This window comes from Dermacentor albipictus, chromosome 9 (assembly GCF_038994185.2).
Source record: "Dermacentor albipictus isolate Rhodes 1998 colony chromosome 9, USDA_Dalb.pri_finalv2, whole genome shotgun sequence".
NCBI classification, from domain to species: Eukaryota; Metazoa; Arthropoda; class Arachnida; order Ixodida; family Ixodidae; genus Dermacentor; species Dermacentor albipictus.
Genome location: NC_091829.1, coordinates 15,369,219 through 15,397,209, shown reverse-complemented (window position 1 = coordinate 15,397,209; position 27,991 = coordinate 15,369,219). Strand labels below are relative to the sequence as shown.

Genomic DNA, 27,991 nt, shown 5'->3' with positions numbered 1-27,991 from the left:
AGTTCTATTTTAATGACAGGCAGGATGACCAACACATTGCCGTGACAGACACGCACAAATTCGCGTTCGTTAATCGTTTATTTTAGGTTCCATAACTGACATCATTCGTAAATCCGATTAACATCCAACTCCAGGTAAGGTACATCTAGCTCACTGTTCATTTGCCTTCAAATCACCCAATCATCCGCAGAGAGACTGATGCAAGGCGTAATTTTCATGAGGGGAAAGTCATTTAAGAAAATGAGAAAGAACGGAGGCCCTATTACGGAGATCTGGGTCAACTGGAAAAGGAGAGGAGCCAATGCATTTGCTGATGCAAGCTGGTAAATGTTTGCGAGAAGAGCTCACAACAAAGCAAGAACTTCACAACCCAGATCATGAGTACCTAATTAAGAAAGGGTCACTTGCGTGTAAATTATAGACTGTACATTTCAGATACCCTTTGGAGCATCTCAAGTATGTAGTGTATAAGTAACCCTGTCAAGGAAGATATGCCAGTCGTGCATAAAACTTAAAAGTTTTGTTTCGTATGATATTTTTTCGCAAACTATTTTGAGCACTCTAAAGAAATGAATTATCTTCTGGAAGGTAATTATATGATATCAAATTACTGTTCCTTGATTATTGAATGGTGTGTTGGTAATAAATACGGGTCAGTATTTATCACGAGGTTGCTTGTCATCGAACTTGAAAATTTTAACAGCTGTCCACACATTCCGATCATGAGGAACGCCGCGAGTTTCAAGCGAGAGGATTACGCAGCCGCATACTTTAGTATTAATTTGAAACTTAGCACCCATATTGTTCACACTAGGTGACGAGGATATGTTATAGTTGTTCAATTATTTAAACTAGATCGAATGCACTGGGAGAAACATAGGTGTAGCATAATCATGATTACCAAAACTGGCGTCGTTCGAAAATGCCTAAAAAGAAAACGTAGCGTTTACGACACTAATTTTCTTCGCTAAAGATAGATGTTCTGTCTGATGTCTTAAGTGTAACGTTGTGAGTAAATCTTTTATTAGTAGCCTTCTGAAACTGTCTCGGATTGTTAGCGTGAAACGGAGGGTATCATTAAACCATGTCCCTCTAGAGATCTCAGAACATTTTAATAGTTTGCAATTAAGTAGTGGTAGTTATCCGAAGGTGATGGAGAGTTGGTAACTTCAGCAGGACGAAACATTCGTTTACTCTTGATGGCTGATTAAACCAAGGCCGGTGCTTAGACGTTTCCAATCTTGCGCGTTTTAAATAGTTTCCACTTAGCGCTCACCGAGCGCTCTGAGAAACACTGCAAGATTACATTCACGAAAACGCATTACTTATGATTAACATAATCAAATTCAGAAGGCCAACAATTTCTTATTTGTTTCGAGTGATTGTGCTGATGCTTGAACAACTTGTACATTTACCGTGACATGGATCATAGAGTGGTCACTCAGACCAGGGAGATTAAAAATGTAACTACAGAGAGCAGGAGCCGTAGTAAGCAGATTTAACACACAGGAATGAGATGATGAAATGCGCGCTGATGCTTAGTACAATTTAACCTTATGACACACGATTGCCATGTTTGATGCTTGAGCAGATACCAGCTTGTATGAAGACTTTTTTTATCTATACAGTTAAGTTTAAAGTCACGTGTCCCGAGAACCTGTCTGTACTGTTCATGTTCCTGGGTGCATTCGCGCATTCGTATTCTATATTCCAGGGCGTGTAAAGAAAATAAGGTTTCTTTTAAGTCGATACATATAAATCTGATCCTGGCCTTTCTTATGTACATATATATATATATATATATATATATATATATATATATATATATATATATATATATATATATATATATATATATATATATATATATATATATATATATATATATATATATATATATATATATATATGTATATATATATATATACATATATATATGTATATATATATATATATATATATATATACATATATACATATTTCACCTTAAAACAGAATGTCGATCTTGCAATCATTGGCTAGGACACTGCGTTGCAGTAGTGCGTAATAACGTATCAACAGCAATTTTGTAGCGGTACTTACTGTTCCATTCTATATCAACCTTATTACCCACCATTAGCGACCGGCTATTCCAGTTCATAACACGGCCGGGGCGTCGTCCAGACCATTAATGAAGAGTGAAAAGGAATAACATCGCTACGGAATTGCACCGTAGGTTTCAAACTGCTCTTGATTTGCTCAGTAATTATTTTCTTAATCCAATGCTCTATGTTTTACTACATATTTGAGTTTTGGCAATGATTGTCCTGCTAGACTTATGTTTTCTATTCATTCCATTCTTGCCTGAAATTTTAGTTCTTAGAAAATAGTAGTGTAACCTCTTGACGCATAACGGAGAGACATTTGTGCAACCTGGCACCGATTTATGTGGCAGCCTGTGTCAGGCTCTCTTTGTAATTATACATGACACCGGCAAAACACAAATTTCCAAATTCACAGAGCAATAAATTAAACATTTATTACTTTCACAATGTTGTGTGCCAAGCGGTCGCTGCCTTGCGAATTGTAGGAGTTGTAGGACACGTTTGTGTAATGCGCAATCATTTTACAGTATCTGCCACTTGCAGGATTTCTCGTGGCAGATCACTTGAATTTTTTTTATGATCTGCAGTGTCCCCCAGTATTTAGCCACCGTCGTTGTTTAATGGCTATATGGTGTTGGGCTGCTAAGCGTGAGGTCGCCGGGTTGAAACCCGGCCACAAAGTTAGCATTTCGATGGGGGCGAAACGTGAAGATACCTGCGTACTTAGATGCAGGTTCACGTTAAAGAACTCCACGTGGTCCAAATTTCCGGAGTCCGCCCCTCCGACATTCCTCATAATCAGATCGCGTTTTTCGAACTTAAGACTCCGCAGTTTTTAGTTTAATCCTCAGTTTAGTCAACTTACCTAAACCAGCCTACTCTGAGTTAAATATAATCAAGACATTGAATAACTATGCATCATAAGCTCCACACAGCATCCATATTAATCTAGCCAAATTACCTTATTAAGAACCTCATTGAGATGCATGAGGTGTCCAGGCATGATTCGTTTCTGCCTTTTTTATTATGCAGTCTTGTGGAGTCCCCTTTTCACACTTTTGTTTGGGCGCTAAGTTCTTCCTTCCAATCCCTCACACATATGTAGTGCATACCATACTTATCTCCTGAAAACATTTGAATAAAACAATAAAATTTATTGTTTTATTAGCCAGCTGCTCAATCCCTAGTCAAAAGTAGGAAAGTTGAACTCCTCCAGATTATAACAAACGATGAACCTTTCAATGTGACAGGCTCGCTATGTATTAAAAGAACAGGTTCGCTTCAGGCTGGAAGCTGGTCTCCTTTATACATTGCTTTGGTAATGCTGTGGTAATCTCGTATAGGGAACTGCTGAATTCATACAACAGTCAGCCCAGTGCAGTAGTTGTAAGCAACACCATGACAGCGCAGCTGAACGCTGGGCATACACTGTTTGATTGCCATGTTTTTTCTTCATTTCTCCGCCCTTTTCAAGTCGACATGGGATAAAATTTGTTCTTTGCTGTCGCTTATCTTGAATGCTAATCTGCTTTACTTTCTATTATTGTCAGCTCCCTAATACAAAAGCTTCCGTTGACGTAGTAACAGTGCTAAATGGTGCCCAGAATAGACGCGCGCGTCCGGGTTTTGTAGTACCACAAGCTCACCACCTCGGATTCACCTAGATGTGATACGGAGGTTTACTTCAAGCCCAAGCTTCCCTGCAATTAATTTCTGAAACATTCACTTTTTAGTATAAAGTAATTTGCGGTCCTCTAAGCGAATTGAGGTTTCGTGCTGCTAATAATGCGCTCTAGAGCGTCTAAAGAATGCGTACTACTAGCTAGAGGCATAGTTTAAGCAAAAATTGCCTTAATCGTTGCTTTAGTGCAAAAGTTGCATCATCGAGAGTTTGAAGGAAACCTGTATGGTCGGGATGAAGCATGGAAAACATATAGACCAACTTAATAAAACACTGAAAGCTAGACGTTTCGGCTTCGTTACCAAAGCCTTCTTCTCAATTGGGCAAAAAAGTACCAGTGCCCATCTAAGTAGCTTTTATCATGTACACAAGTACCACGCCTAAGACGGGGGGACGGTTTCTTTCATTCATATGGGCGTGTCTGCTGTTGGTTCTATCTCTAGGCACTCCGGGTGCAGGCGTGGCTTCTAGTTTATTTCCTGGTTCATTATACTAGAGTTTATCCAGTCACTATTGCACTTAGTCGTTGCTGCGCGCTTTACGAAAGCATTTGATGCCACTGTTTTCTTATGCACATTGTTGTTATGTTGGTGTAGCTGCTGTTAAAATTTCCCCGTTGACGGACGCAGATAGTGTGGTATACACACATTATCTCTAAAACCTGAAAATTGATGTGAGCATTTCTGACACTGGGACACTCTGTTACTGGGACAGTTGTCTCGATGGTTTAGCATGGCTTGTCACCGGGATTGCTCTCTCATCGGCTTAGCTTTTTACCGGGTTCCTGTTGATTTGATTTTGTGCACAGTGAGATGGCGCAAACATACGTCGTATACGGGGAAAACGGTTTACGACAGATATAACGTGTATGCATGAGCCCCTATGTGTGTCAATAAAATCCTGGAGCCTCATTTCCGCCTAGAGAAAAAAAATGGTTTACTAAAAGCATATTCACCATATGCACCCAAGTGGGTGCAAATGTTGACATATCAAATGTCGTTTTTCGTCATGCTGCCCATAATACGGAGCTGCATTGTCTCCTACCAATCATTTTCACTGTCCTTATCAGCAACTACGAGAGATATTCTCTTGTAATTGAGGGAAGGATGGATTTTATCGGATTTGTGCAGCACAATCAACATTAAATCATCTGGCACAGTATGTAAAGACTGCGAAAAGGGTTTGGAAAGAATAATGGAGCCGAAATCGTTTGTATTTCTTTTTCAAAAGTATTCCTGTTTACATTATCATTACCTTCACAGCTGTACAACTTCACATTTCCTATTAAACGGCACAACCTATCTAGATTAAGTAGACGAGAAAGAAGCCAGAGTCGGAGATTGTTGAGATAGAAAGAGTGTTGCGCCAGAAAACTAAGAAACAAAAAAATTATTTTGCACATTGCAGCAGTCAATAATAAGAACCGCAGTAGCCACTGCTATCCAACAAATGAATTGTATTAATTATTAGCTGGCATAACATGACCAAAATGTCCACCTTCAACAAAAGCATGTCTCACGTGTTCTTAGTTGGTCTTTCTTTTTTTTTTCAGAATCCGCAAGGAAGCTCAAACTACTCAAGCTGGGGCAGATTCCTAACATGTCACAGTCATTTCAAGACCAAAGTAAGACGCTAATGTGATTTCCCTTCACAGACTTTTGGTCTTCATACATGTGTAGAATACGATGCAGCAAAAATTTAAAGGGCAAGCAAAAAACTTTTTCTTAGTCAGGCACAACACGTAATTAACTACCTTCTGTCTTCTATTGTTTTGTCCTATCAGAATATTTCAATGTGACATAAGACATTGCTCAAAACCTTGTTTTTCATTTATAAGTCGAAGCCTGCTTGGAGCAGCTACTGAATTTTGTATTCTAACTTTTTGCTAAAGCTTTAACTGTTGTAACTTGGTGAATTCATGCATGATTCAGCTTCCGTCACTGTGTTTCAAACTGTGGACATGTTATAAGGATATGTATTACTGTAAGAGGTTGACTGCATTTTTCGCAAGTCGGCGGGTTTTCTTTTCGGAGGAGAAAGTTGTGTGTTAAATGTGTGTGTCCAATCCGAAGTCGACACAGGATCACCTCACAGAACCGTTGCTGGTGAGTGCACGACTTCCACTCACCAATTACGAATTCAGCAAGGTGTACCTTGCTGCTTGTGCAATGCTCCCATTCCTGATGCCATTTTGACGTCAAGGCCTTCCTTATCGCCGTGATACTATCCCGATATGGAATCGCCGTGTTTGTTATGTATTTGCGCGCTGCCATTGATGCAGACCTATCCACTGCTTCATTACCCGGTATACCAACATGTCTTGGTACCCAGAAAAACCTAAGCGACAGGCCGTATTTGTTTAATATTACCTGTTTAAAATATCCCTTATAAGGGGTTCACATTCGGATTTCACATGTAGAGCCTTCGGTGTTCTTAATGAATCAGTGTATATTACTGTGTTTGCGTGTTGCGGTGCTCTCTCTAACTACAGTCCATATTGCGTAGACTTCGGCTGTGTAGACAGAGGCATGTTGTGGTAATCGAATACCTATTTCCCAATGTTCCGTTACGGCCCCCACACCGACGAGATATTTTGTTTAGAGCCATCGATGTAAAATTCCATGTAATTTTTGTATTTGTCCTGAAGAGCCCGGAATTCTTGTATAATGTGTTCGTGTGGGATGTCTTTCTTCTTTAAATGTGTCAATGTCCAGTCACATAACGGTTCAAGATGGTACCACGGGGCCAAACACTGTGGCTTTCTGGCAACCTGGAGGACTTCGCAAGGAATGTCATAATCCCGAACATATTCCTCATATCGCAGGACAAGCGGCTTAATATTGTTCGGTTTGTTTGTATAGTGTAAGCGTGAGTTGCACTATGTGACAATGTTGAAACATATGTGTTGTGTTGAAGACTGAATGTTGAGTGCATAAGAAATAGTTAGTAGCACTCTGCGCTTCTGTAAAGGAGGTTCATTACAGTCAACATATGAGCTCTTGACAGGCGATGTTCTGTAAGCATCATTTGCCAGTCGTAGTCCAAGGTTATGAACTGGGTCAAGTCATCGGACGTGAGATAATCTGGCTGAGCCATATATGATGCTACCGTAGTCTAATATGCTACGCACCAAAGTGCGGTAGATGCGTAGCAGGCATTTACGGTCAGAGCCCCAGCGCTTCCGGGACAGGACTTTGAGGATGTTAAGAGCATTGTTCGCTTTAATTTTAAGGCTATTTATGTGTGCCAGGAAGTTTAACTTCTTATCCAGCAGAACACCCAGAAACTTGTGTTCTTGTTTTACCGGTAGAGTGGATTCTTGCAGCTTAAGCATGTGATCTGGTTGTAGGCCTCTTTTTTGTGAAAAGACAACACGTTTTTTCAGTTGAAAAGCGAAAAGCGTTTTCAGATGCCCACTGCGTGAGTTTGTTTAACGTAATTTGAATTTGCCGTTGGCAGGTTGCCATGTTCAATGCACGACACGCAATTTGTAGATCATCCACATATAATGAATGCATCACAGAGGATGGAATTACATTATTGACCAAGTTCATTTTCACCACAAACAATGTTGTGCTTAATATGCATCCCTGAGGCACACCATTTTCCTGAATAAATACGCGGGACAGCACCGTTCCTAAACGCACTTGAAATGTTCGGTCGGACATGAAATCGGCTAGACATTTAAGCATTCTACCGTGGATCCCTAAATCCGATAAGTCCCTTGAAATACCAAACCTCCATGTTGTGTCGTACGCCTTTTCCAACTCAAAGAAAACAGTGAGACAATATTGTTTGTGTAGAAAGGCCGTAGGTATCTCGTGTTATAGCCTAACTAGGTGATTTGCTGTAGAGAAACCTTTCTTGTACCCACTCTGATGGTTATCTGGCAGGTTTTCTGTTTCAAGGACATGTGTCAACCTTATGTTGATGATGACTTTATAGGACTTTGCGAGACAACTTGTGGGTGCTATGGGTCTATAACTGGTTGCTGTTGTGGGAGGTTTTCCAGCTTTCAAGAAAGGGATTATGATGGCTTTCTTCCACTCTTTGGGCACTTTTCCCGTTTCCCCGATTATGTTGAAGAAATGAAGCAAGGTCTCAATTGCTTTAGGGGATAGGTGAGCTAGCATTGCTTAATGTACCCTGTCCGGACCGGGTGCTGTTTTTTTTTTTGCCAGTAGTAAGCACTCCGTTGATTTCCCGAAGTGTTAAAGCGGCATTATACAGTTTTTCTGAACTTCCTGTAGTCGGAAGCTTTAGTTTTTCTGCTAATTGCTTATGTTTTAGAAATGCAGCAGAGTAGTTCTCTGAGCTTGATATATCATGGAAATGGTGCCCTAATATATCTGCTTTTTCTTCTATATTTGTTTGCGTGCCTGGAGATGAGAGTATGGGGATAGTGTAAGAAGCGTAGTCGCCTCTAAACTTACGAACCTGATCCCACATTCGTTTGGATGTCATTGAGCTATTTATGGACGAGACATAACTTTTCCAGGACTGTCTTTTGCCTTGTCTGCGTATGTACCTGGCTTTCGCTTTTGATTTTTTGAAAGAGAGTAGATTATCTTGTGTTGGGTATCGACGAAAGATACCCCACGCTTTGTTTTGTAGTTTTTTGTTTATGTACATTCCTTCGTTCACCAGGGTTTCAAGTTTTTGCTTAAGAACCCAGAGGATTGTGGGATTGTCCTGCTACAGCGAGTATGCAGGCGGTAATCTTGTCATACATTTCCTCTATGGTTAACTCTTCTATTATGTTATCCAGAGTGGCCTTTTCAGTAAAGAGAGACCAGTCTGCTAGATGGAGTTTCCAATGGGTTGGTCTTAATGGTATGGTATGAAAAGGCGATGTTCCTTTAATAACAGCAGGCATATGGTCGCTACCATTGGGGTCGTCAATAACACTCCAATGAAAATCGCCAAAGAGAGATGAAGAGCACAGTGCCAGATCTAGGCAACTCATAGCCCCTGTGCTTGGGGAGTAGTAAGTTGCCGCACCGGTGTTCAAAAGGCATTTCTCATTTGTTAGGATAAAATCTTCAAGCGTTTGACTCCTGGTGTTGGTAGTTTTACTACCCCGTAACGTGTTACGTGAATTAAAATCACCGCCTATTAAAGATTGGTCAGGTATCTGGTTTAAAATTAACTCTGGATCTCTTACGGTAAGATGTGAATGTGGCGAAATGTATACTGAACAAAAGGTGATGGTTTTGTGAGCTGAAATGGTGACAGCAACGGCTTCTACGTGAGTGGTAATGGGAACTTCTGTGGCTCCTATACCACCTGGCAGAACAATGGCTACACCATCAGACAGCCGGTTCGCCTGAGTACGGTCGCGCCGTGCAACAGTGAAACCGTTTAAAATGTTTTTTTGTGTGTTTTTCGCCTAGGTTTGTTTCCTGTAAGCATAGGGCAACAGGAGAGAAGTTATTAATAGGTATGTATTTGATGTCACCCAAGACCTCTACCTCTCTGCAATTCCACTGTATAATAAAATCCATTATGAAACTAAAAGGTAGAAAATGGCATTAGCGACTGAATAGGAGGTAAGAAAGATGTTAGGTTACATAGATCTAAAGAAGTGTGATACAAAGGAGCGATAACCTTTAGGTTATCGCTTTCATAGTTAAGGTGGTGTTTGGGACATTGTCCCTCCATTGAACCCCGGCGTCGATGACACCGGGGTTCTTGTGTCGACCTCCATCGCTCTCTCTGAAGTGCTGGAGGACCGAGAGTTGGGCGCCGAAACACGTGTCTCGGGCCTTGCGGTTTGTTTTGATCTTAGGGCCCTGCGGGACTGGTGTCTGCAGGGCCTTGAAGATGATGGAGCAGCACTGGCTGCTTCCACCATGGGGGCGGGAGGCGTCACTATGGGACCACTGTGCGTGGGCTCGCAGTACTCTTCAGGCCTCTGTGACGATGCCCCCGCCCCTTCGTCACATCGGCATAACTACGTCGTCAAAGTTATGACAGTCGCTTTCTGGCTTCAAAGAACGAAATTCTTTCTTTCACGGTTAGCGCAGTTACTTCTTTTTTCTTTTTTAAGCGGCATGACCTCCTTTGCAGTTAACACAATGTGTGGAAGAGGTGCAATTCTCAGATTGGTGTTCGTTGGAGCTGCATTTAGCACAAGTTGTTAGTCCTCGGCATGCATGTGAAGCATGTCCAAACCTTTGGCACTTGAAACATCGTCTGGGGTTTGGAATATATGGTCTCACATTGACTTTAACATAACCTGCATCGAGCAAAGTAGGCAGTACACTTGTTCCGGAGGTGAGTATAACATGTTCGGTGGGGATTTCTTGGTCGTTTCTGCGGATTACTATTCCTTGTACTTTAGTAACATTTTGTTCCTGGAAACCTTCCAGCAGTTCCTCATCACTTAAGCCAATAAAGTCTTCTTCAGATATTACTCCCCTGCTTGTATTAAGTGTTCTGTGGGCTGAAACAGTCACTGTCGCGTCGCCAATACTGGTAAGTTCAGAGAGCTTATCTGCTTGATCTTTATCATTCAGTTCTTGGAGGAGGTCCCCGCTAGACATTTTGGAGGCTTTGTATGTCGGTCCTACTTTATCTTTCAGGCATTTGGCTACCAGGAATGGAGAGAGCTTTCTAACAGGCATGTTGATTTCACTGTGGACTAAATAGTACTTGGGGAAAGACGGAGCGTTGCTCCGAAAGGAGAGTTGGAACGGTACTTCGGTGCGGCATCTTTTCAGACGCCGATCATAGACTACAGAGGCTTGCGCTGCCATAGGAAAATGTGTATGTTCGGCAACAGCGCCGACCGCCCAGCACGGAGCCCAACGAGGGGACGGGGCAGAGCTTGTATACAAACCTGCTTGGTGGCACAGTCGTACGCCATCACTATAACCAAATATGGTGTACCCAAGGTAGGATAGCCGCACAAGGTTAACCCTTGCCGCCATGGACAAAGGAAGTAAACAGAAGAGAGAAGAAGATAGGAAACCCCAGAAAGTGAGAGAGAAAGACGAAGATTCGAGGAGAAAGAGACAGGAATAGGCGACTGCTGATTTCCCCCGGGCGGGTCAGTCCGGGAGTGCCGTCTGCGTGAAGCAGAGGCCAAAGAAGTATGTTGCCTCCGCCGGGGGGGCCTTAAAGGTCCAAACACCCGGCATCGACTCAACCCCCAGGATCCCCCTTTCCCCGGACACGGCTAAGCCGCGCACGGCTACACACGGGAGGGTCCAACCCTCGTGTGCTTGGGTACGTGGTGTCGCAACGCACCAAGCGCCTGCAGACCCAGACGCCTGTGCGGGGTGTTCAAGGGCAATTAAAACAGTACTAGAATAGTTCGAAAAATTCTGGGGAAAGCGGAAAATGTTTCTGAAATGTCTCCAGAATGTTTCTGAAACGTACTAGAAAGTTGCAAGGATGTTTCTAGGATGAGCAAAAGAATGTTGGCAAAACGTTGCTAGAATATTTCTATGTCCAGGAAAAAAGTTGGTAGAATGTTACTGCAAGGTTTCTAAGAAGTATTAAGATGGTTAGTAAATGCTGCTTTTAATATTTGCAACATGTTCATTCATGGTTTAAGGATAGAGTGCAATTAAATTTTTCATTCGCAGTCGTTCGCCAATAATCGACAGGATATATGTATGAAGTATTTGGGAAGTTAAAAAAGTATGAAAACAATAAATAAACGTTGTTAGGCCCCAGTAACATTTGTCTAGAAAATTTTTATTCAAGGTTCCCAGCAGATTTTGTGAGAGAGGGGCTCCAAGCTGGCATTTTCCAACGAGTGATACGGCTTTTCGAAGAAGAATATCCACTATGAGTAATATGGCCTGACTTGAGCTGATCGCTCAGAAAAATAAGCTTTTGTGTCCCTTTAAAGCTTCAGTATTTTACAATTCTATGTCGGATTTTCCCGATAAAAAAGAATGCCACAGTAAGATGCGCGTTCAATTGAACGGGCTGCATATATGGTTTTCAGAGCAGGTATAACCTTGGTCTCAGTTTGCTTCCATGTTCCTTTAGCATCTAAAATGTTGCGAATGAATAGGTTGTTGCGTCGATATCTATCTTCGAGTTCGCTGAAGCAACACTGCAAAAAAGCGCTTTTGTGTATCACTGCCCGGATATAGTTCTATATTTATATTAACCCGGTCCTAACCCTTTGTGTCATAATATTTTCATCTTTCTTCTGTATTGTCCATCTGTTTGCTTAAACCTGTGAATTTTGATTGCGTACTTTTTAGCTATTTCTAATGGATTTACTATCGGTGGATTGTTTAACTAATGTTTTCGAGGATTGCAAGAAGCGGATGTGTATTTCTTGGATAAAGCAAAACGTGAACTTCCATTGCCCTGCAAGATCCTCAGGCAGTATTTTATATCTGAAATTCAATGCTATTTATCGTTCCGCCTATGGGTTCGTCTCAACAACCCCAGAAGATTAAGGCCGGGGAAGATGGTAAATATTCATAATAGTCAAATATTCTCGCAAAACATAAGTGGGCATGGGAACGGCAATACGTCAAGCTATCACTATTTTCTAGCATGTAACGAAATTTTAGTACACACCTGCACGGCAGCAGAGGCCAGGAAAACGGGCCATGTCGAAAGTCCTGTTCTCGTACCCACGGAATGTGAAGAGCGCGTGGAGGAGCTCTTTCAGTGTGCAAGGCTGGATGATGCAACCGCCGATGTTCCTGGATCACCGAAGACGAGCTTTGCTGGTGACACCATGGCAGGAACACGCACGTTGACTACGACGCAGGCGCGGATTGTGTCAGCACTATGAGCGGAGACGCATTCCAAGTCGAAGAGTTCTGTCCGTCGATAACGCCAACAGGAATGTGCCTGCGTGGCACGGAAGCGGGGGTTACGGGCCAAGTAATATGTGCTGTTCCCGTGCGAAGTAAAGGTGTGCATTGTTCATGAAATAAAATACATGGTACATTCCTTGCCGTTTGCGCCGCACTTCTAGCATCTTCGCTCTGAATGATTTTATTCCATGCTTCTAACCTCACTATCGTTGCTTATTCACCGTCAAGGTTCTTAAGGCATTTCAGAGAGGGGAGAGTTAATAATGCTAATAAATACAACGAAACTGCAGTACCATTATAAGAAAAAAATGTGACGCCGTAACAACAAAATGGAAATTAAACAATTGTGTCGCTAGTTACAAAAAAGAAGTATGCGCATGGCAGCACCCTTAAAAGAATAATAGTTTGTAATGGCGGCAACGCTATGGGAAAGGCAATTCGAACAAAAACATGTACTTGGGATAAATTAGTCATGACAACACTTAATGTTTGAGAATGGAATACATACCGTATGACAGTTATCAATGCATCTGGAAATGTAAGACGGTTTTGTTGGGAGCCTATTTTTAGGCAATAATAGGTAAAATACGGTATAATGATTCTTATGAAACAAGGAAAGACGTCATACTTTACGTTCAGAAAGACTGGGTAAAGAAAGGATGTCTTTAATAGCTTTCATGGTGTAGGCGCAGTAATGGATGTAAATAATGAAACGCAATGCATCGTATTGCACAACCTATAATCCTGCTATATGTGATTCGAGTTCGAGACCAGCATGCCGTAGAGGTACTGCACATTACTACAGCTCGGACCATTGTTTTATATAGCAGTAATTTGAGCTACACAAAACCGTAAATAAAAGTTTTGGGAAGGTAGGCTAACATACGACTGTCATTGCCAGCGACATAATGAATCTGTATACTTCACCGAATGTTAAACAAGCTATTTATACGAGCATACACATTCCAAAAGAAATAAATCATGGCGTGCCACGCGTCAAAACAACGATCCGATTATGAGGCACGGCGTAGTGGGGGACTCTGGAAAGTTCAGCCACCTGGGGTTCGCTAGCGTGGACCTAGGTCTAAGTACGAGGCCGCTTTCGCATTTCGTCCGCATCGAAATGCGCCCTCCGTGGCCGGGATAAAATCTCGCGACCTCGTGCTTAGTAGCCCAATAGCATATCCACTCAGCTTGCTTCAAGCTCAAGCCTCCCTGCACTTATTTTTGAAATATTCACTCCTTAATAGAGCGTAGGTTGTTGCACTGTTAGCGAATTGAAGTTTCGTACTGTGAATAGCAAGCTCTAAAGCATCTAGAAGAAGCGTGCTCTGCCACTTAAAGACATGATTTAGGCAAAAAGTGCCTTAAGCAATGTTTCGCACAAAAGTTGCGTCATTGAGAGTTTCACGCAATCCTGTCTGGTAGGGTTGAAACATGACAATTAAAGACATAGACCAACGAAATAAAGCTTTAAAAGCAAGACATTTCGGCTTCCATAGGGAAGCCTTGTTCAGAATTCGGCAACAAAGTAGATGTGCCAAATTAAGTAGGTTTCAGCATGCGATGCAAGCACCGCGCAATAAGACGGGGGAAGGGCTCCTTCGGGTCATATTAGCGCGTGTCCTGTTGGTTTATCTCTAGGGGTTCCTGTTACAGACGTGGCTTCCAGTTTCTTTCCTGGCCGCTTATACTAGAGTTCATCCAGTCACTATTGTGCTTAGTCGTTGCTGCATGCTAGGCCAAAGCATTTGACGCCACTCTTAAGCACATCGTTCTGATGTTGGCCTACCTGCTGTTTTAAGTTGACCGTCTCCTGGATGTAGATAGTGTCGTATAAACACGTTGTGTTTAAAAGCTCCAAATTCGTGTCACTAAATTTTTTGACACAGTTTGTTACTGGGACAGTTGTCTCGTTGGTTTAGCATGGTTTGTCACTGGGAGTGCTCTGTCGTTTGTTTAGCTTCTTACCGGGTTCTTATTGATTGGTTTTGTGTGCAGTGAGATGTTGCGAAGACATCTGGCGTGTACAAGAAAAAATGGTTTATAACAGACATAACACATGTGCATCGACACGTATATGTGTTAATAACATGCGCGACCCTCATTTCTGCCTAGAGGAAAGAAAGTTTAAAAAGAGCATGTTTACCATGCACCCAATTGCTACAAATGTTGACGTGCCAAACGTCCTTTTTTGATCAAGCTGCTTGCGATACCAATCTGCATACTCTCCTTGCAATCATGTCGTTGGGCTTATTGGCAACTACAAGAGATACTGGCCTGTAGTTGAAGGAAAAGTGGATGTTACCGGATTTGTACAGCGCAACCACCTTCAAATCATCTGGTAAAGACTGTGAAGACTGCGAAAAGAGTTCGGAAAGCATAGCGGAGGTGAAATATTTTGTATCGTTCAAGAGTTTTTCAGTTTATATTTTCATTACCTCCAGAGCTGGACAATTTCAAATTTTCTATTAAACAGTACAACCCATCTGCGCCGGTAGAGATTGAGTCGATTAAATAAAAGCCAGAGTTGGAAATTCTTGAGGCAGAAAGAGGTATTGTGCCAGAAAACTAAAACGAAAAAATATTGAAGGAAATGCAGCAGTCGTTACTAAGAACCGCATCACTATTGCTATCCAACAAATGGATCGTATTAACGATTGGCTGGCATAACCTAGTGAACCTGTGCACCTTCAATGAAAACTTGTTTTCTTATCATCTTTTTTTGGAATCCGCGAGGATGGTGAAAATACTTAAGTTCGTTCTGATTCCTACCTTGTCGTAGTCGTTTCAGCACTAAAAGTAAGAAGCTAATGTGATTTCTCTTTCCTGACTTTTGGTGGGGGTAATGGACGAGTGAAGAGTCGTATATATCAAAAGTGAAAACGGCAATAAAAAACTTTAAGTCAGGCACAGCATGTATTGAACTATCTGCTGTCTTCTATTGTTTTGTCCTATGAGAATTTTTAATGTGATATAGGACATTGCTCAGACCCTTCTTTTTCATTTAAAAGGAGCAGCAACTTACATATGTATTTTAACTTTTTAATAAACCTTTGACTGTTGTAACTTCGGGACAGCATGCATTCATTGGGCAATGAGAAATACACAGGGTATTTTTTTTAACTGCATGACATTTTTTAAAGATTGCCTAAGGGCAGATAGCACCATTCTAGCCCTTGATCTAAATGAGTCGTTGAAGCGGCTATTACTTGCACGAGAAATCAAAATGTTGAACTGAATAATTACCGTAACTGCGCTAAATACCCTTTTGATTAGTTACTTTACGGCACATATTGCAATCTACGAATTATAGCCGCTGAGATGAATGAATTGCAATGCAATGCAATGCAGACAAAATGCATTGCATTCCAGTTAATGTTCTTTAAGATACCGCTGTTTTGTGCATTGATGCACAAGAGTAGCTGGAACACCAATGCATTTCGACAAACACATTGAAAATTAATGTCTCGGAACCGCTGCTGTCTAGACAATTCGTTCCGAATTGATACGTCATGCGAATTAATCAGCTATTATTTGTGGATTGAAATATGTGGCGTAAAGTATTTATTTGAAGAAGGGTAAAAAGTAGGACACCGACCACTGAATGAATACAAAAAAAGACGTTTCGGCTCCCCTGACGGGAGCCTTGTTCACAATGAAATCAAGGACGTGCAATACAATGTTTATATGGCTTTAAAATATGATGTAAGCAGTGTGTGTAGATGTGGGGGAGGGTTCCGTCATTCCGGTTGGGGGTCCTATCTGTCATTTGGATTAGGAGGGATTCCAAGTGGTGTCTTGACGTCAAATTTCTTTCTTTTTCTAATATCTTGGCGTTATCAAAATCAATCCTGTGGCCCAAGTCATCTGCATGCTCTGCCAAGGCGTTTGAGGCAACTTTTTTCTTTTTGACATCGTTGATATGCTGCTTCAACCGCTGTTCGAAATTTCCTGTCTCGCCGATATATACGCAGTCGCAGTCTTCACATGGAATCCCATAGACGATGCCAGGAAACTTAGTCTTTGGAAGCTTGTCTTTTACGTTTACCAGCCGGTGGCGTAATTTTTGGGATGGTACGTGAGCTACCTGGACGTCATAGCCGCGTAGAACGCGGGCTAAGCCCTCGCTCACATCGGGCACATACGGTATGGGGGCGCGTTTTCTTGGGAGCACACAGTCAGGCCTTGGGGGCTGAGACAGATGGCGTTCCACCGAGTTCACAAACGACCTCGGGTAGCCACATGCCGAGAGATTACGGTGAACCTCTTGTAGGTCGGCAGCCCGACTTTGTGGCGTTGTGCAGATACGCTTGGTTCTGCACAAAACCTCGACTTCAAAGTATTTATTTAAAAGTTAATTATCGTAATTACGTAAAACATTCAATTGAACATTTTGCTTTCTTGTAGAAGTAATGGCAGCCTGAACGAGCAATTTAGATCAATGGTTAGGCTTGTGCTGTCTGCTATAGGCAATCATGAAAAAAATGCTGCAGCTTAAAAAAAGACACCGTGCATACACCTTTTCTACTGCTTGATAAAGACGAAGAAGGCAACAAGAATCTTTCGCTGATGCTCTTTGAATACTCCTCGGACCTGTCTGCGGCTCCTCTTGCTTGGCCAGGTTTTGGGTGGTATTAAGCTTTTCTAGGCTAATTGGTTGGTCTTCGAATTATTCTTGCGCCCGCTTCATCTTAGGCTGATGTCCAAAAACTCGCCCGGCAGGGGTTTTTCTCCTTGGACAGCATCTATTGTGACAGACGAATTACCCCTGGATTCGTTTACCCGCAGTGGCGTGAGCAGCATCCCTGTGGCTCTAGTTACTTCCAATGGTGGCTCTATACGGTTGACCAATCCCCAGGCTATCCAGAAATCTCTCTGTGCTGCCACCTCTGCATACTAGACCACCACAGAAGTGAGACAGTTCGGCCGCGGAGATATCGTGTGCAGATCCCCATACCAGACCTGTGTCGTGGTTTTGCTTAACTGGTTTATCGTTCGTGTGACTGCCGGTGAGTGCCTTCATCGCTGCTCACCTCGCATGCACTAAGGTAATAGTCAGAAGTGTCGATGCTGATCTATCTCCATTAGAAACATTAGGGAGATTGTCTGAGACCGGAGTAATTGCTGTTTATCGCTGCAATCGAGTGGTAGACAATAAGAGAGTCCCAAGAGAATAGGTGATTGCAACATTCGCAGGATTTTCCTGTCCGTCAGACCTAAAGGTATGGCCCCTCGTGTTCAGAGTTGAAACCCTGGCATCGCGTCCGTTACAGTGCCGTAATTGCTGGCGATACGGCCATAGTAGTGCAGGATGCAAGTCAGTGTTGTTGCAAATGTGGGGAAGAGCACGATCAAAGTGATTGTAGTGCCGAATATAAGCGATGCTGCCTCTGTAGTGGAAGTCATCCAGCCAGCTATTCTAACTGCTCTGTTGGGACTCAGGAATTGCAGGTGGTAGAAATAATTGACAGAGGACGTTGCTCGGACGTATCGGACGTATATCTCGGACGTATTGCTAACAGCCACCATAGAGGCCGCTTTGGAAAAGGCAGTTACGAAAGCTGTGGAACGGCTGGCAATGAGCCTTGAGGAATGTACATCGCAGGCCATCTCTAGTCACTTATCTCATTGGATGCAAGCCACCTATCTTGGTCCTACAATGACCCAAACATTTTATCCCATGCCACAAACTAGTGATTGGATCTCAGGTACCCATCCTTCTAATGACGGTGTTGAACGTTCCCGCTAATGGTAATCTGGTTAACACAGATTTGGGAATGCCAGACGTGGAGCAAAACGGTCGAGCGTATAAAAGAACAACGTCATCAATCCATGATTCTTCCTCTGATCCTCACTCAAAAGCTTAGGAAAGTGAGCACAGTCCTATACGGAAAGAATGCATTCTGGAGAACGCAGTTTCGGCTGCGGCACTTCCTAAACCACAGGGTCACTGAAAGTGCTTCAGTGGAACTGCCGCTCTTTATATTCTGCTTAAATAGATATTACATGTCTAATTACTCAACCTAAGCCTGATTTATTTCTTTTAAAAGAAACTTGGCTAAATTCTGCAAAACATTTTCAAATAAAATTTTACAGATCATTTCGTCTAGACCGTCCTACTAGAGGTGGCGGATTAATTACATTTATTTCGTCTCACATTTGCCATATGGTCAAAATTTAATTTCAACTTCTACTCCTGAGTGTAAAATCCCTGCGATACAACTGAATCTCCCTCGACGTAGCCCTCTTACCATAGTAAATGCATATTTTCCTTTTGGCGTAGAGGACACACGTACACTGGATAGAGTTCTTTTTTCTTGTGGACGGGACATCCTACTGTCAGGTGACTTCAACTATCACTATATATCATGGGGATTAAAAACAGATTTGTGTGGCACCATATTATGGAACTGGGCTATGTACAATGGCTTAACGTGTGTAAACTCAGGATCTATTAGATTTATGCGCGGAAGATCTTACTCTGCAATAGACATTACATTCAGTGGCCCGAATGCCTCGGTATCTTCTTGGTCGACTGTCAAATATGCGACAAGCAGTGACCACCTTCCAGTAATTATTTAAGTAGCACGCCCTGTAACGTTTATGAGTGAACAGGTGCAAGCTTTCAATAATTGCAATATTTTTAGAAAATACTTATGAAACGCTATTTCTTCTCTGTGTGACGCGAGCACTGAGCAAAAAACTACGAATATCTGTTACGCCTTAGAAGGGTCCCGCAAAAATTTGAATTTGAGATTCGTCTAAATAACAGAAATTCGTACAGCCCTTGGTGGAATGAAGAATGCGCTCGTGATTATAGAAAGAGATAAGTCGCTTGGAAGAAATTATTTGATAACCAGAGTCCCAAAAATTGGAGAGATTATAAATTTTTTCGAGCCCTCTTTCAACATACAGTTTCAAAAGCCAAAGACGAATACGACTGCAAGTATTTTGACTTCCTATCTATCAATAAAAATAAACGCGCCTTGTTCAGTTTACTCCGTAGTAGGAAAGTTCTTCCGCGTCCAATTAATATAGACTACATAGTCTTAAGTAGTAATGTAATGAAACAGTCAACAGCGGAAATAGAGCACGAATTAGAAATTAGATTTTCCTCAGTGTTGCCACAATGCTCCAGCTTACGAAGGACATGAGATGATTTTATACAAATTACCATGTTAGAATTGGCTGAAATTGTAGAGCGACTGCCAGATTCGGCTTCCGGTGCAGATTAGGTAACGACTGCCATGATGAAAATTTTATTTAAGGAAGCTACTGATGACCTTTTAGCTATTATAGATCACTCAATTAGATATTCATGGGTTCCGTCTGCATGGAAAATTGCTAAAATAATTCCAGTTCTTAAATATCATTGGGAAGGACATACAATAGATAGATTTAGACCAATCGCGTTAACCTCGAATTTCGTGAAATTAATCGAAAGTACTATGTAAGCTAATCAATCAAGTAATTAATCATTTATTTATTTTAAATTAATTATTAATTATTCAAGTTATTATATAACAATAAATACATAAATAAATAATTAACATAATTACTGTTCTTACTTCAAATTAATTTGAAAGCATACATACATGTAGTACTCAATGTAGTACTACATTGAGTACTACATGCCCGTATGCTTAAATTTGTAAAAACTAAAGACTTGCTTATTTCCTGCCAAATTGGATTCCGACCATCATGTTCAATCTGACATGCTCACATGGACTTAGAAAGAATAACATTAGCACGGCGACAAAGGCTGATAGGTGCTATTGTGACTCTAGATATCCCGAAAGCCTACGACAGTGTATAATACGTGATTTTATTGGATATATTACGAAATCTAGAGATTCCAAATTACCTTGCAAACTGGATGTGTAAATTTTTAAACGGGAGGAAAACCTACTGCTCTCTAAGAGGCTTTTCTTCGAGAATACCTAATCAATCACGTGGTGTTTCTCAAGAAGCTGTCACTTCTCCACTATTAGTTAACGTCCTGATGAGTTACATTCCTCGGCATCCAGATGTACAAACATATGTACACGCAGATGATATTGCTTTCCATGCATCAGACAGAGATATTCACTCCCTATATTATCGACTACAGAACTATCTCTACACCATAGAATGCTGGTTAAACAAGATTCGCCTTTTACTTGACCTGAGAAATTGCTCAGTATTGGTTTGCCCCCTTAACAATACCGGTAATATGTCGCTATCCTACCATATCGAGACTGCACCTTAACTGGAGTCGGTGAAGTACTTACGTGTAGTCTATGACGGCTCCCTCAGTTGGCTTGGTCATATTGACCATATAGTTAAAAAGCAGTGAGAGCAGTTGGCATGCTACGTAAGCTATGCAACAGTCGGTCGGGGATGCGGAGAGACCCACTAGTAATGATGAGATGTACGTGGGGCCCATTTTAGAATTTGGATGTGTGCTTTTTTCTGGTGCGCCACCTTATAAATTACGTCCTCTTGTTCTGATTGAGCAGGATGGCCTGCGATTGTGCTGCGGATTACCGAAATTTGTGGCTAATAATGTCTTACATCAAGAAGTCATGTTGCTCTTAATACTGTGAAGATTTAGGTTGTTGTCGGTGCAAACATTCTTAAATATGTCCGAATCTCCTATTAGAAGATTAGAAAGATATTCATCTGGCCCCGGTTTCATACACCACAGGCAGCTTTTGTACAAACTTTAACTAACCTCTTAGATGTACGTATTTGGGAGGTGCCACCTATTTGTGATGGTGATGTGCGAGTGAGTCTATAAAAAATCTATGATGACATCTACCCTAACACTGCAAAATTCCTCTCTCAAAATATATTAAATGAACTATTGCAAGATCATGTATTGGGTTTCGGTATAAATGCGGTCATCTCATCAGACGCCTCACAGTGTGGAGAAAAATCTGGACTCGGTATTTTTGCTCCCGTTCTAGACTGGTCATTCTCAATTAGGATTCCGGACTGCTTATCCGTATTTCTGCCTGAATTTTTAGCTGTAGTGTAAGGCTAACACTGTTAGCCTTACGTAGGCTAAATTCATCAATATCAACGGCAGTCATAATAACGGATTCTTTATCCTTATGTACATCGCTCACAACTAATAGTGGTGCTAGCCTTTTACGTACACTTCATTTTCTATTTGCTGACCACATAGATTTAATTACATTACTTTGGATGCTTGGCATTACACATGAACAAGATGGCTAACCACGTCGCGGGAGAGGCCCTCAATGGCCCTGTACTATCATTACTTCCGGCATCAGCTTACCTACCTACTACTAGATTCAGAAGTTGTGCAATTGCTCTAGACTTTTTCAATCCAGCGATGGCAAATTTTTCAGTATACCGACAACTCCTAATGCCTTGACACAAAAATCCCTTTCACACTAGGGAAAGTGAAGTAATCTTTACGCGGTTACGCTGTCGAACACTATTATCAAACTTTTATCGTCACAAGGCTGATCTCGCACACTCCCCACTGTGCCCATTCTGCGCAGTAGATGAAACCATCGATATTTATTTTTCTTATTCTGCCAACGTTTTTCCGCTTTACAGAAAAACATTTTAGAACTAACGTTCACGCAACTTGGTTAAAATCACTCCATGTTAGGTATCCTTTGTCTAGGAGCCTCGCTTCTTGGCAACTACCACAGGGATGTCTGCTCAGCCATGGATTAATTCATAGTTGTTGCAAGATGTTTTGCTTAAGTTCTTCAAAAATTCTTTTTCTCCTTTTACACATCACACTTTTACCAGTTTTTGTAATACCAACATATTCCTAATACCATTAATATCCTGGCCAATCCCACGCAGTTGGCACGCGCAATCGAAGGAGAATAACCAGTCCAATCCAACAAGGTGCTGTGTTCTTGGCGCGTTGTGAGGCAACCCAAGGACTCCACCAATCAACGCTGTTTCTGGTCAAATAGCTGGTGGTTTTCTTTTGCTGTTTGTCTTTTACCTAATTGTATTTGACGTTTTGTTCTAATATCTGTTAACTTGCCAAAGTAATTTCGTATTTCTCTGCAACGTCTCGCTCATTGCCAGGCTAGGAGACTTCCTCCTCGTCGGCTTCTGTTCCTCCCTCTGATTTGCCGGCAGAGCTTTTCTTACGCAGCGGGACGAGCAGCGTACCTGTGGCTCTGGTCCCGAGTGATGGCGGTGTGATACGTATGAGGAATCCCAGGGGAAATCAAACCGAATTCCGGATGGCCTCGGCCGATCTTAAACAAATTATCGAGGCTCGACAGCTTGGCCGAGGCGGTATTCTTTGCTGTTCGTCAGACCAGGCTTGTGTTCAAGATTTACAGAAGCGCGATGTTTTTTTGCGACCCATCCGGTGAGCTGTTTCATTCCTCATCACCTCGCTTGTACCAAGGCCTAGTCAGCGGTGTCGACATAAGTATGTGTCCCGCAGAAATTTTGGAAATCCTTTCGGTGGCAGGCGTGATTTCTGTGCATTGCTGCAGCCATGTCGTTGATATTAAGTGCATGCCGACTGAACCAGTCATTGCTAGATTTGCTGTAATGAGCCGCCCATCGTATATCAACAATATCGTACATAACTTATATACCGAGTTGAGCCTGTATCAACTCGCGTCCTTCGGTGTCTAAAATGTGGATGGTTTGGCCACTCCATAAAAGGTTGGTGGTCCAATACATGACGCCGGATTTGTAGAGAAGGCCATAACTTAAATGCCTGTTCTTCCATAAACGAGTCCTGCTGCTTTTGCAGTGGTACTCACCCGCAGATGAGTGTAACTGCCTTGCAACGTCAAACGAATTGCAAATGTTCGAAGTAATTGATCGACGTCGATGCTCTCGTTGCGAGGCCATTGAAGAAATTCAGAGCAGGACTCAATAGTGTGCTGGTATAACGGCCCGTCAAACATTGCGTATGAAAAACTCAAATCTCCCACGCTCTGGTAGCTTCCGTAGGAAAGGCGTTGGAAAAAGCAATGAAGCAGATTGTGACAACTCTCACCCCTGTTCACGTGACGTCTCCACAACTAGCTCCCTGGTTTCAACTAAAAAAGCCAACGTTCAGAGTCAGGTGTCGGGTCTACAGAGAAATCCACCTACTGAAGTATCGACAGCACAGCCACTGACTAATAACAATTCATCAAAGCCATCAAATTCTCAGAAAGTTTACCACAGCTGTCTCTCCGATATAGACGGAAGGCAAAATCAAGTTATAAATATGAACCCCCAATCTCTTAAACGAACAAAGTCATCGATATAGAAAAAGTCTAGCTCTCCCACCAACTCCAAGGCGAAACAGTGCGTCAGAGAGATTCCGACTGAGAAGGTGTTCTTAAAAGAGAGCGTTTTAGACCAAGCAGTCTCGGCTGCGCGGATTTATTCACTATAGAAAGTTTAACAGTAATTCAGTGGATTCTTCAGATTCTTCAGATATTATTCTTTTACAGGTAGCTTGGCTTGCTGCCGGTAAGACTTTTCATAAAAAAATTTCCGATGTTTTCGAATGGATCGCTTTTCCCGGGGCAGTGGTTTAGCTTCTTTTTGTATTATCAAACATCTGCTATAAAGCTACTATAGCATACCAGAGAATGTCACCAGACTGTGAAGTACTAGCACTGGATATAATACTTCATGGTTACGCGCCATTTTCTATTATTAACACGTGCTTCCTCGATAGAGTGCAAGATAACCATTATCTCGATACCTTTATTGCTTGCAGTCAGAAGAACCTCATACTAGTGGGTGACTTTAATTCTCATCATGTATTGTGGAGTTTCCGGACGGACACTTGTAGCAAACATTTGTGAAATTTTGTTTTATCAAAACATTTCTATTGCCTAATTTCAACAGCACATACTTTTGTTCCGGGTCAGTCGCTATTTCCTCTAGATCTTACGTTTGCCACCTTGAGCATTTCTGTAACTTCCTGGAAGACTTAATTCTGGAACAAACAGTGACCACCTGCCTAAAAGTTTTGAGCTGCTTACCCCGTTAACTAGTTTAGATAGTCATGTGGGCACTAAAAATCAGCAAAAGTCAGCTTATAACGCTCAGGAGGGCATGGAGAGGGATAATAAAGTAATGAACTGGTGTTCAATTAGGAAACAATCATCAAAAAAGCTCAATTCGTTGTACAATTTATAAGGGTAAAGCACATGGTTCCTGGTGGAATTCAGAATGCGAGCGAGATTTTAGACGTGGAAAAGCTGCGTGCAAAAAGACTTCTATATCCAACGCCCTTCTAATTGGGCTGATTGTGCATATATAGCTACTGCGCTTAACGAACAGTCTCAAAAGCTAAGGAGGAATACGATTCCAAGAACTAAACATATCTTTCGAAGGCTAGCAATAAAGAAAGCACTGTTTAAAATTCTTTTATTCTTTGAAGTTCTACCGACGCCAGAAAATATCGGTTCGCTCATTGTATCAACAAAATAGTTATCATAGTCACTTGATAAAATTGCTGAATGACTTCCGCAATGTTTCACGCATACATTGACGATAGTACTAACCGAACCTCCCTCAGGAAACGACTGTGGAGAAGTAACAGCGACAGAGCTTGAGGGCATTATTAGATCATTACCGGCCCAGGTCCAGAGGGCATTACAAGACGAATGCTAAAGGTTTTGCTTGTGTATGTGCCTCAAGACCTGCTAAATATAATAAATTTCTCCCCAAAAGAATTCACGGGTTCCATGAGAGTGGAGAGCAGCTAAAGTTATTCCACTGTTGAAGAAAAAAAGCAGCTGTACTTGAGTTACACAACAGAAGGCCAATTTATCTTACTTCCAATGTCGTCAAATTGATAGAAAGGGTTGTTCACCCCCCCGCCCGGTCATAAAACAAATTTTATGCATGATTATACACACTTCTCAGTCCTAATCAGATTGTATTTAGTCCCAGCCACTCCATATGGTGCACCTATGTAGATTTAAAGAGCCACATTAAACTTGCTCGCCGCAAACAAGAGTGCGCCGCTTTGGTGAGGCTGGATGTATCAAAAGCATACGACTCTGTAGAACATTGCATTCTACTCGATAAGCTTCTGTCAACGAATTTCCCGAACTGTATAATCACTTGAATCTATGAATTTATGAGGAATATAGAGTTTTATTGGTATAAACACTGTTGTCTTCGACGTCTACACACAAGAGACAAGAGGTGTACCAAAGGGTACCATTGTTTCGCATATATTATTTAACCATTTGCTAAGTACAGTTGCTTTGCCTCCAGAAGTGTATGGTTAAATTTATGCGGACTATATCGCATTTTTTATATCCGCCAATAATGTACATTCACTACACCAGTCGTTGCAAAATTACTTAGGAATGCTGGAGGGTATATATAAGGTAGATTTATTTCGTTAAATATTAGCAAATGTATGGTATTAGTCTTACCGTTAACTGCACAGGTGCATATATCTTTACAATACCGAAAGGAACTCACTCCTCAGGTTGACGCAGTCAAGTACCTTCGTGTTATTTGCGATGGCAAGCTCAGCTGACGCAGTCACATTGCACATATTAAAACAAAGGCAGAACGTGCCGTAGCTGTGCTCACCGGCTCAACCACCATCGCTCTGGACAACGCACGGACACCTTACTGCGTTCGGCTGCGTAATACTTTCTGGTGGACCCACCTACGAAATTAAACCACTCATACTTTTAGAAAGGGAAGCTCTACGACTATGCCTCGGGCTACCTAGACTCGTTGCCAACACTGTTTTATATCAGGAAGCTCATATACCTACCCAAGATTGCAGATTCCGCATGCTTACGGTTAAAGCATTTTTAAAAAGTTATGTCTTTTTTAAAAGACGCACGCAATATGTATTTATCACTAAACCATTTGAGTTTTTTTAGGTATCGTGGTCGAGATTCCAATCCTCAGATTATATTTGTGCAAGCAGAGTTACAAAAATTGGATGTGTCCATACACCAAGTCTCTAATTCAAATGATCCTTACTAGACCTCAAAATTGAGTTCGAGGACATGTTTCCAAATTGTACTAAACTATTACTAAGCAGACACGACCACCTGCACCAGCAATCCACTGACAACATAAATGTTACTGACGCTTCTGTGTGCAATGAGAATGCAGAAGTGCGGATCTTCTATGAATCTCTTCATTGGTCTTACTCTCTTCGCATTCTCGACTTCACACCCATATTTCAAGCAGAATTATTAGCTAGTATATTAGCATTACGAAAGCTTTCCCGAAATGACCCATTAGCTGTTACTGTGACCGACTGTATGTATGTACAACACTTACTGCATCCTTAAATTCAAGAATTCAACGAACATTTCGTTCGATGCTAGTTCCGCACTTAGGCAAAGTATGTTTGCCTTGAGTACCAGAAAATCGTGGGTTGCACTTGAACGAAATGGCTGATTCACTCGCACGAACATCCCTCAACGGCCCTATCATATCTGCTTTGCCGACATCAGCTTATGTCACAAACATTTCTCCATATCGCAAAACTCTACGATATCCATGCTAACACCAGTATTATAAGCTATTATATTAGCATTACGAAAGCTTTCCCGAAATGACCCATTAGCTGTTATTGTGACCGATTCGCTATCAATATGCACCGCACTTACTGCGTCCTAAATTTCAAGAATTCAACGAAAATTTTGTTCGATGGTACCTCCGTATTTGCGGAAAGCATGTTTGCTTTAGGTACCGGGACATCGTGGGTTGCACTTGAACGAAATGGTTGATACACTCGCCCGAGCATCACTCAATGGCCCTATCATATCTGTTTTGCCGACATCAGCTTATGTCACCGAGGTTAGGTACAGAAATTTCTCTATATTGGAAAACTCTGTAATATCCATGCTAGCACCCTTTTCTGAATTCCACCATCTTGGCTTCCGATGGAATAATAATTGGTGTCCCTCAAGGAAATTGGAGTTTCCTTTGAAAAATAGAGATGTCGTATACCCCCTCTAAATCTTTGCTTACACAGGAGGGATCACGATATATGCCCTCAGTATTATTTCTGAACTGCACCTGCATCTATCTAACGTTACTATCTCTGGCGCCGTCAATTTTCTAGACAAAGAACACTCTTACAAAAGTCATTTAGAAAACTTGGACTATCGCTAACCTCGCCAGCCATTCTTTCTTTTGGGGCGACTTCACTGGGATCCAGCCACAGGAATGCTTGGTAAAATTCTAAAATCATCAATTATTTCTATTATTTCATTTCTTTATGTTAACTTATTTTATCAGAATTCTTAACAGTATTTTCAATAAAATTCTAAATAACATTACTCCCACGCTCTACTATTCAAATCTACTTTTGCTTTAATTCTAGACACGCGGGAAACCGCCTGCTTCATGGCCAATTCCACACAGTCGGTATGTGCCAGTGCTTAGGACACAAGACAAGACAATCGCCCTCTGTGAGATCGATAGCTGCATTG

At 41.7% G+C, this 27,991-nt stretch overlaps 1 long non-coding RNA gene across 1 annotated transcript in view; it reads right to left on the bottom strand.

Moving 5' to 3' along the window:
- The window catches only part of LOC135903739 (uncharacterized), a 68,044-nt gene that overhangs the window by 21,245 nt on the left and 18,808 nt on the right, over window positions 1-27,991 (bottom strand). The window contains exon 3 of the long non-coding RNA XR_010564918.2: window positions 12,316-12,594. This is a non-coding gene — a long non-coding RNA (uncharacterized lncRNA). The remainder of the gene's footprint in view (window positions 1-12,315; window positions 12,595-27,991) is intronic.